Source organism: Schistocerca piceifrons, chromosome 2 (genome assembly GCF_021461385.2).
Source record: "Schistocerca piceifrons isolate TAMUIC-IGC-003096 chromosome 2, iqSchPice1.1, whole genome shotgun sequence".
Classification (NCBI taxonomy): domain Eukaryota; kingdom Metazoa; phylum Arthropoda; class Insecta; order Orthoptera; family Acrididae; genus Schistocerca; species Schistocerca piceifrons.
The window spans coordinates 639279316-639291323 of NC_060139.1; positions in this window are offsets into that span (position 1 = coordinate 639279316).

Below are 12008 nucleotides of genomic sequence, written 5' to 3' on the forward strand. Positions count from 1 at the left end.
ATTAGCTGGTCCAAGTGTCGTCCAGTTGTCAAAAAAGCCGTATCGTCCGCATAAAAACTCGCCGTAACAAGGGGGACTGTTGGGATGTCTTTTATATATAAGTTGAAAAGCAGAGGCGAAATGACAGAGCCCTGCGGAATTACTGCGGAGATCAGTTTCATTTCGGAGTTTTTGTCGTCGACTCGGACGTACAGTTTCCTGTCCTGCAGAAAGCTGTCTATGAGTCTAATGGAACAATCCGCAATAGGGGTAGTGCGATGCAGTTACGATAAGGTTGGGCCGCCACACCTTATCGTAAGCATTTTCGATGTCAAGGAAGACACCAATCGTGAAGTGCTGCTTCTTGTATCCTTCTTGTATCCGTTCGGTGATCCGTAGAAGTTGAAGTTCGGCAGATAACTTGTCCTTGAAGCCGAATTGTTCGGGTCGTATAACATCATGCGCTGTAAGCGTGTCATGGAGCCTCTTCAACAGCACTCTCTCGAGCACCTTGCCAAGGGTCGACAAGAGGCTAATTGGCCGGTAACTGTTGGGTTCTGCCGGGTCTTTACCTGGCTTGGGTATTGGAACTACTCGAGCCGTCTTCCATGCCGTAGGAAAATATCCCTGCAGAAGGCATCTGTTGAGAATTCGGGTAAGGAGCACAGTTGGCTTCCTGGGCAACTGTTTCAAATCGGTGTTGCTTATGGAGTCTTTGCCCGGCGCATTATTCCGAGTCTTCTGGATAACTTTACGGATCTCTGCTGGTGTGGTGAGTTGTGGGCGGCTCTGCACAGGCACAGCACGAAAAGCAGTCCATTCTGCTGTAACGACGGCTTCCTGTTCTTGCAGGCGGACGTCGTTCACGGGCGTCGCTGGTGTAGACATCTGTTCTTGGTAAGTCGTAGCATACAGCTCCGCCTGGGCGAGTTCGTCATAGAGGAGGCTCGTTTAGGTGGCCGCTGGTGTTGTATGTTCTTGAATACCTGCCATTCGTTCTTGGTTCGAAGTAAGAATTCATCCATCTTATCTTCCCAGACTTGCTGTCGCCACTCGGCCACTCTCCTGTGCAGTTCTCGTGTTAAGACGTGTGTTTCTCGTCGATCGGTCGGGTTTCTATAGCGGAGCCAACGTCGCCTACTCCTGTTTCTCTGTGTCTTCAGTTCTTGGAGTAGAGGCGGGGACTCATTGAAAGCTACTACAGGGTAGACCGTGTGAGTAGTTGGCCTCCGTTTGGCTGCCTTTATCTTCTGCGTCAAAGTTTGTACCGCGATGTCGATGGCTTCCGGTGTTGAAACGTCCTGCGTCGGGTAGATATTGTTGTCAAGATATGTCCGAAATTGACCCCAGTTCAGAGTTTGTGAGGTTGGGGGCGGAAGGTTGGCCGTTGCGTGTTCCACTATGCTGATAACAGGTCCGTGGTCAGACGAAAGATCGTCGACGGTGCGGGGCTGGAGGTTCGTTTCAATATTTTTGATGATAGCAATATCGAGGACGTCTGCTTCTTGCCGATCGACGTAAGGAATCCGTGTCGGCTCTCGTGGGCCATGGACTGTGATGCCCAGTTCTTCTTCCATGGCAATCAAAGTTCGTCCACGAGGGTTCGTACGCCGGGAATCCCACGCGACGTGCTTGCTGTTAAGGTCACCTCCGAGGAAGATTTTGTCAAAATTGGTGAAGATACTCCTTAGGTCGTCTGGCACCAGGTTTTTACCGGGGCTGTTGTACGTCGCAATGAAAGTGATGTTGCCTGTCGCCGATCGAACCGTTACTGCTGTTGCCTCCAGATGGTGGAGGTGTGGTAGTGTTTCATGATGGTGCCGCAGTTCCCTTTTAAGCAGAACTGCGGTCCCTCCACCTCGTTGGCCTTGTCTGTCCGTTCTATAGACGTACATGTTACGAAATCTGAGCTCAGTTGTTGGACGAAGGTGGGTCTCCGATACAAGTCCGATGTCGATTTTGTGACCTTGTGAAAATTCAGTGAATTCTGTTTTCTTGTATTTCATTCCGTTGGCGTTCCATATACAGATTTTCAGGTTTCTCGTGGTCCCAGGGCGATCCATCTTATGGTGTTCCAAAGGCCTTCAATACACTTTCGATTAAAGAAAGTATCCCCACTAGTTGTTGCTGCACGGCGGTGAGAAGTTTCGCGACATCAGAGAGCGCTGGAGCTATAGATTCCATCAAATGAGCTGGTGAGACGTAGGTTTCCGGTTCCGGTCGGCGTGGCGATGCTGCGTGGGCGTATGAATAATGCTGGCGGTGCTGTCGAGGTGCGCGTGCTTCAGGAGGAGGCTGTGTTACTGGCTGCCGTGTCGCCGCCGGCTGTTCTTGTGGCGGTTGCTGACGGTGGGGCGGAGGGTGTGGCGTCAGGTTGGAGTTCCGTATTACACGAGTGCTCCGTTGAGAGGGCTGCGGGGAAGACCGTTGTCTGCGTTTCCTGAGAAGTTCCTGGTACTTCCGGCAGCCACGCCATGTGGCAGGATGGTCCTTTTCACAGTTAGCACATTTCGGTGGAGCCCCTCGGGGTTGAGTACATGCTGAAGATCGGTGTTGCCCTCCACATCGAACGTAGCGAGCAGGCAAGCTGCAATAATTAGCCGTATGTTCAAATCGCTGGCAGTGGCGACATTGAACAGGTCCTTCTTGTCTGTTGTAGGTTTCAATAACGACTTTAGTATACAGAAGGTATTTGCTGTCGTAAATCTTGTAGTTTTCCTTTTGGGCTGGCAACGTGACACAGTAAGCATCTTGAGGTCGTAATTCCTTCGTGTTGTCGTCTCGATTTTTAAACTGGTGGACGTTGATGACAGGAAAACCCTTCTCTATCAGTGCGTCTTTCAGTTCTTCCTCCGTAACTTTGGCAGGTAGACGTTTGACAACGACTTTGAGGTCCTTGTCCTCTGCGGCCTGATGTGTAAAAAAGTGGATGTCATTCGACACAATGAAATCGATGGCCCGCCGTTGATCTTCATAGGAGTCAAAGTGATATTTGATCCTGTCTCGTTGGTAGATGGTCTTAAGACTGCCGTCAATATTCGCTTGCAGCGCCTTGTTGAGTTCCATGTAGTTCTTGGTATGGTAAATAGTAACGGGCGGGACTTTGCGTAGTAAGTTACGTCCAGAGCCATCTGTCCCCTCTTTATCTGCTTCGAGATTGACGTCACTCGTCTGGTCCATACGTTCTGGAGCATCCGTAGTATCTTCCGTCGCAATAGCCGCATAACAGTTGGAAGTTTTCAGTTCTTCTGGACGTTGTCGCTTCCGAGAGTTGTTCTGCTTAGGAGAAGCGTTGAGTCGTTTTCTTTGGCAAACTAGTGTAAAATCGCCCTCTCCGTCGGTGGGCTGCATGGTCCAAACTTCTTCAGAGGAGACTCCCTCCACTTCGTCGTCGTCTTCTGGTGGAGAAAATTGTTCCACTTCGTCTACTTGTTCTTCAGGCTGTGAAGTAGGAACTGTACTAGTCCGGTTGTCGTATACTTCCTGACTTTGCAGAATCATGTGCTGTATTTCACGTCTTAGTTCACGTTGTTGCCGATCGTTCTGTGTTAGCTGATGTCTCTCGTCACAGAGGTTTGACGTACAGTGTCCTCCGCTCTGCATTAGCATATCGCTCGTCGTGGTCTTGTCCTCATTATCTTGCCTATCAGAAGCCGTTGTCGTTGCAGGGGTCATCGCCGTTGCATCCGTCCTGTGGGGAGCGGCCGCCGGGACGGCCGGCGGGGCAGGCCACACCGACCGGCCAGCGGCCGGCCCCGGCGCGACCGAGCCGGCTGGCTCGGACGCGCGCGTTCCGTTGCCCGCACTCTTCGGCATCGCGCGCTCAACTGTGTTCACTTCTGGGAAGGAGAACCTAGGTACAAAGAAGGTAGCTGCGAAGAAACCATGGGTAACAGAAGAAATACTTCAGTTAATTGATGAAAGGAGGAAGTAGAAACATGTTCCGGGAAAATCAGGAATACAGAAATACAAGTAGCTGAGGAGTGAAATAAATAGGAAGTGCAGGGAAGCTAAGACGAAATGGAGAAAAATCAAGACACTTTCATAGGATTTGTCGACCTGGAAAAAGCGTTCGACAATATAAAATGGTGCAAGCTTTTCGAGATTCTGAAAAAAGTAGGGGTAAGCTATAGGGAGAGACGGGTCATATACAATATGTACAACAACCAAGAGGGAATAATAAGAGTGGATGATCAAGAACGAAGTGCTCGTATTAAGAAGGGTGTAAGACAAGGCTGTAGCCTTTCGCCCCTACTCTTCAATCTGTACATCGAGGAAGCAATGACGGAAATAAAAGAAAGGTTCAGGAGTGGAATTAAAATACAAGGTGAAAGGATATCAATGATACGATTCGTTGATGACATTGCTATCCTGAGTGAAAGTGAAGAAGAATTAAATGATCTGCTGAACGGAATGAACAGTCTAATGAGTACACAGTATGGTTTGAGAGTAAATCGGAAAAAGACGAAGGTAATGAGAAGTAGTAGAAATGAGAACAGCGAAAAACTTAACATCAGGATTGATGGTCACGAAGTCAATGAAGTTAAGGAGTTCTGCTACCTAGGCAGTAAAATAACAAATGACGGACGGAGCAAAGAGGACATCAAAAGCAGACTCGCTATGGCAAAAAAGGCATTTCTGGCCAAGAGAAGTCTACTAATATCAAATACCGGCCTTAATTTGAGGAAGAAATTTCTGAGGATGTACGTCTGGAGTACTGCATTGTATGGTAGTGAAACATGGACTGTGGGAAAACCGGAACAGAAGAGAATCGAAGCATTTGAGATGTGGTGCTATAGACGAATGTTGAAAATTAGGTGGACTGATAAGGTAAGGAATGAGGAGGTTCTACGCAGAATCGGAGAGGAAAGAAATATGTGGAAAACACTGATAAGGAGAAGGGACAGGATGATAGGACATCTGCTAAGACATGAGGGAATGACTTCAATGGTACTAGAGGGAGCTGTAGAGGGCAAAAACTGTAGAGGAAGACAGAGATTGGAATACGTCAAGCTAATAATTGAGGACGTAAGTTGCAAGTGCTACTCTGAGATGAAGAGGTTAGCTCAGGAAAGGATTTCGTGGCGGGCCGCATCAAACCAGTCAGTAGACCGATAACAAAAAAAAAAAAAAAAAAGAAAAGAAAAGAGCTCTTCTGATCTGCTTAACCGATACTTTCCCATAAAATGTCGCCTAGATTGTGACACACGCTTGAGCTACCATTACATTCGCATGGCAACAGAAGTATTAAATTATGTTTGCCTATACGCTGCGTACATTCATGTACTCCATTTCATGCATTTACCGAAACCAACAACTAAGGGGAAATGCAGTCTATTTCATTAGCCAACGATGCCAAGGAAAACATCGGAAAATGAAATCATGTCTGTATGGGGATTTGAACCCCTCTACTGTAGGAGAGCGGCCTACTGCTCCTACCTAGCTCGACTGGCGATTACCAACCTCCTACCTCAAACACATTCGGTTTCTACTGAGACGACACAAACCATTAGGTCTGGTAACTTTCCTCTCAATGCAGGTGTACTAGTGAATGATTGTCCACGAACTGGTCATAATCTGTCACCAGAGCAGTGGATTTTAGTCCTGTTTCCTTACTGAATCTAAGGAAATCAAAATCTCCGATCACTATACTACAGCGAAATTATAAATCTACAAATAAATATTATGACCGTAGTACAGAAGTAATTTCTTTGTAAATAATTCTAAATGTCGTCATGTCCATCTGTAACTTTGCATCTGTATTCTGTACTATACGAGTCATGGGAGTCAGTGTAGGATCTCAGTGGTCCCTCGTAACTGACGCTGGATAGGAGGGACATATTTTTCACTCGGCTGTGAAGAATTGGGTCAGGAAGTGCGCTTGTTTATTGCAAGACAAGTACCAACTTTACTACGACGTTTGGAACACATGACACTCACAGTAACGCGTCAATTGTTATGGCTTCCAATGATGCGACACCAGAAAGAGTCCCGCCGAAAGGAAACAATGGGCACAGGAATGGCGACATATATGAGTCTCGGTTCTCCGTACAGCATCATGAGTGACGTGTCTATGTGAGGAGTCTCCAAGAGAAACGAACGTTGCCAGATTGCATTCGTCGTCCTCATAGGGTGTGATGGTACATGGTACCACTGTGTACGTCAAAGGAACATCTATGGTTCGCTCAACAGAAACCGTTACATTTATGACCTATAAAGGGCAGGGGCTATGACTGCTATTGGATATCTCCTGGACCTTATCATTCACAAGTAACGCGAGACCTTATGTTGCTCGTGTTTTCATAATTTTTGGAAATTTGTGGTAAGGTCTTATGGGATCAAATTGCTCAGGTCATCGGTCCCTAAGCTTACATACTACTCAGTGTAACTTAAACAAGCTTAAGTGAAGGACAACACACATACCCATGCCCGAAGGAGGACTCGAACCTCCGACGGGGGGAGCCGCGCGAATCATGACAAGGCGCCCAGAGACCGCTCGGCTACCCAGCGCGGCCCGTGTTTTCCTAACTGACCTGGATACAAAGGATGGTCGACTGTTGCTTCCGCGAGCAAATTCTCCAGATATCTCATCCATCGATGATGGCCAAGCGTTGCTAAGTGATGGATACACCACCACCCACCACTCACTAACATTCATGAACTCTAGCTTACAGCTGAAAGAGCATGTAATGACGTACCCGTATCCGTCATGCAAGCTCAGTCGGACATGACGCAGAGTCGGATTGACGCTGTTGTTACTACCAGAGGTGGGAGATCTCTCTATGCCATTTCCACCTGGACTGCTTTTGACAAAGTACTGTATGGAAGTTAACACGCAATAAAGAATGTCCCTGTTGAGTAAGAATTCTTGACGCCGCATTTCCGCAAACACTGGAGAACCAATACCAGAGCTTCCAGAACACACAACTGTGCATCCAGAATGGCCAGCCCTTAACATTTAAAATTCGATATTTGCGATTGTACCACATGATGATTTCTTTTACTTAACAGCAGTAATCGAGAAAAAATACTGCCCTCTCTTCGTTCCAGTTGCTGTAGCCTTAATTTTTTTAGTCCCTTCAGAAGCTCTCTCACTCCTTTCTGAATGTTTTAATAACATTTCTCTCCAAATATATATTCGTTTACAAACAAACTCCTATCATCACTCATGCGTCACGCACATCTAAATGCAACCATGGTTTACTTATTCATTTATTTATCCGTTTAAAAAGCAGACTAAGGTTTCCAGGGATTTACACAAATACCCTCCATGTTCCAGTTTCAGTAATGAAGATGATTATTATACCGTTAGAAATAATAATGGAATAGAATAAGACTGTAAGAGAAAACTGAAGATGTGTTAGGTGACGATCAGTTTGGATTTAGGAAAGGTAAAAGCACCAGAGAACCAATTCTGGGGTTGCAATTGGCAATTGAAACAAGACTAAAGAAAGATCAAGACACATTCTTAAGATCTGTCAGCCTGGAAAAAGCGTTCGACAACATCAAATGGTTGACAATGTTCCAAATTCTGAGGAAAATAGGCGTAAGCCGTAGGGAAAGACGGGTAATATACAATATGTACAAGGGCCAAGAGAGAATAACAAGTGTAAGAACGGGAACGAAGTGCTCGGATTTAAAAGGGTGTAAGACAGGGATGTAGGCTCTCGCCCCTACTGCTCAGTCTATACATCGAATAGCCAATGATGCAAATAAAAGAAGGGTGCAAGAGTGGAATTAAAACTCAAGGTGAAAGGATATCAATTATAAGACTCGCTCATGATATTGCTATCGTCAGCGAAATTGTAGACGAATTACAGGATCTACTAAATCGATGAGGGTAATGAGTACTGAATATGGGTTGCGAGTAAATAAAAAAAGACGAAAGTAATGAGAAGGAAGAGAAATTATAACATCCAAAAACTTAAAATCAGGATTAGTGATCAAGAAGTATATGAAGTTGAGGAATTCTGCTACCTAGGGAGCAAAATAACCCATGACGGACGGAGGATGGAGATCATAAAAGGCAGACTAGCACTGGAAAAAGGGCATTCCTGGCCAAGAGACTTCTCACTAGTATAGAACATAGGCCTTAATTTGAGGAAGAAATTTGTGAGAATGTGCGTTTGAAGTTCAGCATCGTATGGTAGTGAAACATGGACTGCGTGAAAACCGAGAAAGCAGAGAATCTGAGCATTCGAGATGTGGTATTACAGAAGAGTGTTGAAAATGAGGTGGACTTGTAAGATAAGTAACGAGGAGGTTCTCCAAAGAATCGGCGAGGGAAGTAGTATACGGAGAACATTGGGTATTACAGTACGCCACATTTTTGAAATATTGTTTACTGCGGTCTATTTCGGGTAGCTGAATTGATAGAATGTACATAACTAACAACATTCGTCAACGACTACTCACTAGTGATGTCACCCCTGTTCCATTTTCAGATCACTGTGCTTTACTTGTTAAGTTGAGCCTAGAAATCAGCCCGCAAAACGGCATCGTGGCCAATGGATGATAATCGTCTCTCACTTAGTTACGCTGTCAGAGTAACTTGGACCATCTGCCTACGTTTAGTTGACAATTCCAAGTCAAAGGCCGACTCGTGGACCCGAAGACGCTTGCGAACATGACTATAAACTCATGGAAGACATGAAACCAATAAAATAGAGAAAGCCATGGAATTTTACTTCGCCGTCCTTAGAGGTCTACCTAAAAATCCCACCTTACAAACGAGCACTTGCAACATATAAGGACAACTAAAGCGAAAGTCACTACCAGCAGAAGGAAACAGTTAGATGGGATGAAGATCAAATACAACGCAATATCCATAGTAGAATCCGTGACAACATCGCTTTATCACCTCATCAAACATCAAATCTGCCGCAGGCGCATATTCCAAGACCAAGTGCAAACCGGGATGGTGAAAGGAGATGTTGAACGACATACAACGACAATACCAGAGCTCTACTCCTTGAGTTACACAAGTGAAGTTTTGATACCTGTACGCACACCAACGTTAAACAGAGGAATCACAGAAGACGACAGAGAATTTGCAGCTAATTTCAGAGTGGATGAAATATTTGAATTCATTGTTAAATCATCAGCTCATAAAGCTCTAGGACTGGACGAAATCCTCAAAGCGTTCCATCACAAATGCTGGCATATTATTGGGACTACTTTCACTGCCATTTTAAATAACATAATTCGTAGCGAGACTGTGCCCAACGAGGGTAAAGGGTGCAAAATAGTTCTCGTACCATAGAATAGACTGAAAACTTAGAAAATATGCAGCCTATTACACTGCTGAACTTCGACAAGAAAACTGTCGCCAGAGCTATTAACAGCAGGGTGACCCTTTTGGCTAAAAAAGCAGTCAGTAGACATCAGGTTTTCTTCCATGGAAGGACTATAATGTCAGCTGTTCCTGAAATTACATCATTACAGAGAAGTGATCAACTTGGAGACCAAAACGGTCGCTAACACAAAATATTTATTTGGCAATATGTTGGAAGTAATACTGGACGACCTTGGAATACGCTAATTCATGGAGGACTGAAGCAAGAAAGGAAAGAGAACGATATACCTACTGCACATGTACATTTTTATTCTCACATGTTTCTTATTTAAATTATTTAAGACGTGCATTACATTGTGACTTACCTTGTATATATTACTTCTCATTTCTTAATCATGTTATCGGTCAGAAATAACTAATAATTATACCAATATTAAAACTGTAATAATAGTTATAGTAATGATGATTATAGGACTTCTTAATGTAAACGAGAGTGCGGGTACTGAAGTGATATACTACGACATAGTTAGTTCTAAGTAGTCTTCAGGTACGCTACGGTTTATATAGTCCATTATAGTAGCATTATTATTAGATTTTATTTCCCACCAGCGAGCACTGTGTTCAAGAATTAGGAATTTATTTACGTATTTGTCAGGTTTCGGTAGGACCACGCGAACCAAAAATACTTATTCATGGAACGAATTAAATGTACAGTGTATGAAATACTGATTGGAAAATTTATAAAGAAAAGAAAACCTAAATAATAAAACATCAAAAATCGCGTAAGGGGATATACGAATAAATAGTACATTGAAAAGGAACGTTCTCAAATGCTGTGAGGAACTCTTTTACAGAATGTATTTGCCAAAGGAAATCTATCTACTTGTAATTAAAGACTTGGAGTTAATCAGTCAGATTTTCTGAGTTCTTCGGGAAATATATTGAAAATAATAGCTGCTGAATATTACACACGTTTCTTTACAATGGTGAAAGAGTGATATCAACTGCAAATATTTTTCCTTTTTCCTTCTGGCATTCGGTGCCATTATTAATGAGTACCATGCAAACTGTGCTCAGATTGCAATATAGGTAGTGAAGCAAGATAATCACATACTAAGTCACATACGAATGGAAAAACTGGTAGAAGCCGACCTCGGGGAATATCAGTTTGGATTCCGTAGAAATATTGGAACACGTGAGGCAATACTGACCTTACGACTTATCTTAGAAGAAAGATTAAGGAAAGGCAAACCTACGTTTATAGCATTTGTAGACTTAGAGAAAGCTTTTGACAATGTTGACTGGAATATTCTCTTTCAAATTCTAAAGGTGGCAGGGGTAAAATACAGGGAGCGAAAGGCTATTTACAATTTGTACAGAAACCAGATGGGAGTTGTAAGAGTCGAGGGGCACGAAAGGGAAGCAGTGGTTGGGAAGGGAGTGAGACAGGGTTGTAGCCTCTCCCCGATGTCATTCAGTCTGTATATGGAGCAAGCAGTAAAGGAAACAAAAGAAAAATTCGGAATATGTATTAAAGTCCATGGAGAAGAAATGAAAACTTTGAGGTTCACCGATGACATTGTAATTCTATCAGAGACAGTAAAGGACTTGGAAGAGCAGTTGAACGGAACGGACAGTGTCTTGAAAGGAGGATATAAGATGAACATCAACAAAAGCAAATCGAGGATAATGGAATGTAGTTGAATTAAGTCGGGTGATGTTGAGGGAATTAGATTAGGAAATGAGACGCTTAAAGTAGTAAAGGAGTTTTGCTATTTGGGGAGCAAAATAACTGATGATGGTCGAAGTAGAGAGGATATAAAATGTAGACTGGCAATGGCAAGGAAAGCATTTCTTAAGAAGAGAAATTTGTTAATATCGACTATAGGTTTAAGTGTCAGGAAGTCGTTTCTGAAAGCATTTGTATGGAGTGTAGCCATGTATGGAAGTGAAACATGGACGATAAATAGTTTGGACAAGAAGAGAATAAAATCTTTCGAAATGTGGTGCTACAGAAGAATGCTGAAGATTAGATGGGTAGATCACATAACTAATGATGAAGTATTGAATAGAATTGGAGAGAAGAGGAGTTTGTGGCACAACTTGACAAAAAGAAGGGACCAGTTAGCAGGACATGTTCTGAGGGATCAAGGGATCACAAATTTAGCATTGGAGGGCAGCGTGGAGGGTAAAAATCGTAGAGGGAGACCAAGAGATGAACACACTAAGCAGCTTCAGAAGGATGTAGGTTGCAGTAAGTACTGGGAGATGAAGAAGCTTGCACAGGATAGGGTAGCATGGAGAGCTGTATCAAACCAGTCTCAGGACTGAAGACCACAACAACAGCAACAAGACAGGTAACTGAAAGAGCTTCTGGTATACAGCCCATCATCATGCTACACACGGTCTATACTACTGGCAAGGGTCGTGGACGCCTTACTTAACTACTACATTGTGCTTTTATCCATCTAGTTTCCTCATTAGCAACATGTGTTGCATCGTCGTTTATGAATGCTGGATCATAGTTGTCTGAACGATACTACAGGTACTTTTTTATGTTAACATTAGCATAATACCGTGTTTTATTTACTTCAGTCAACAGTATGGATAGATAGTGAACAGGAAAGATATATCATCTGCCTCAAATATGATCGAGTTCCGTAACAAGTATTAGAGAAAAACACTTGTTTGGATTTTTCCCACGAATATTTTTGCTATAGTACAAGACAGTATA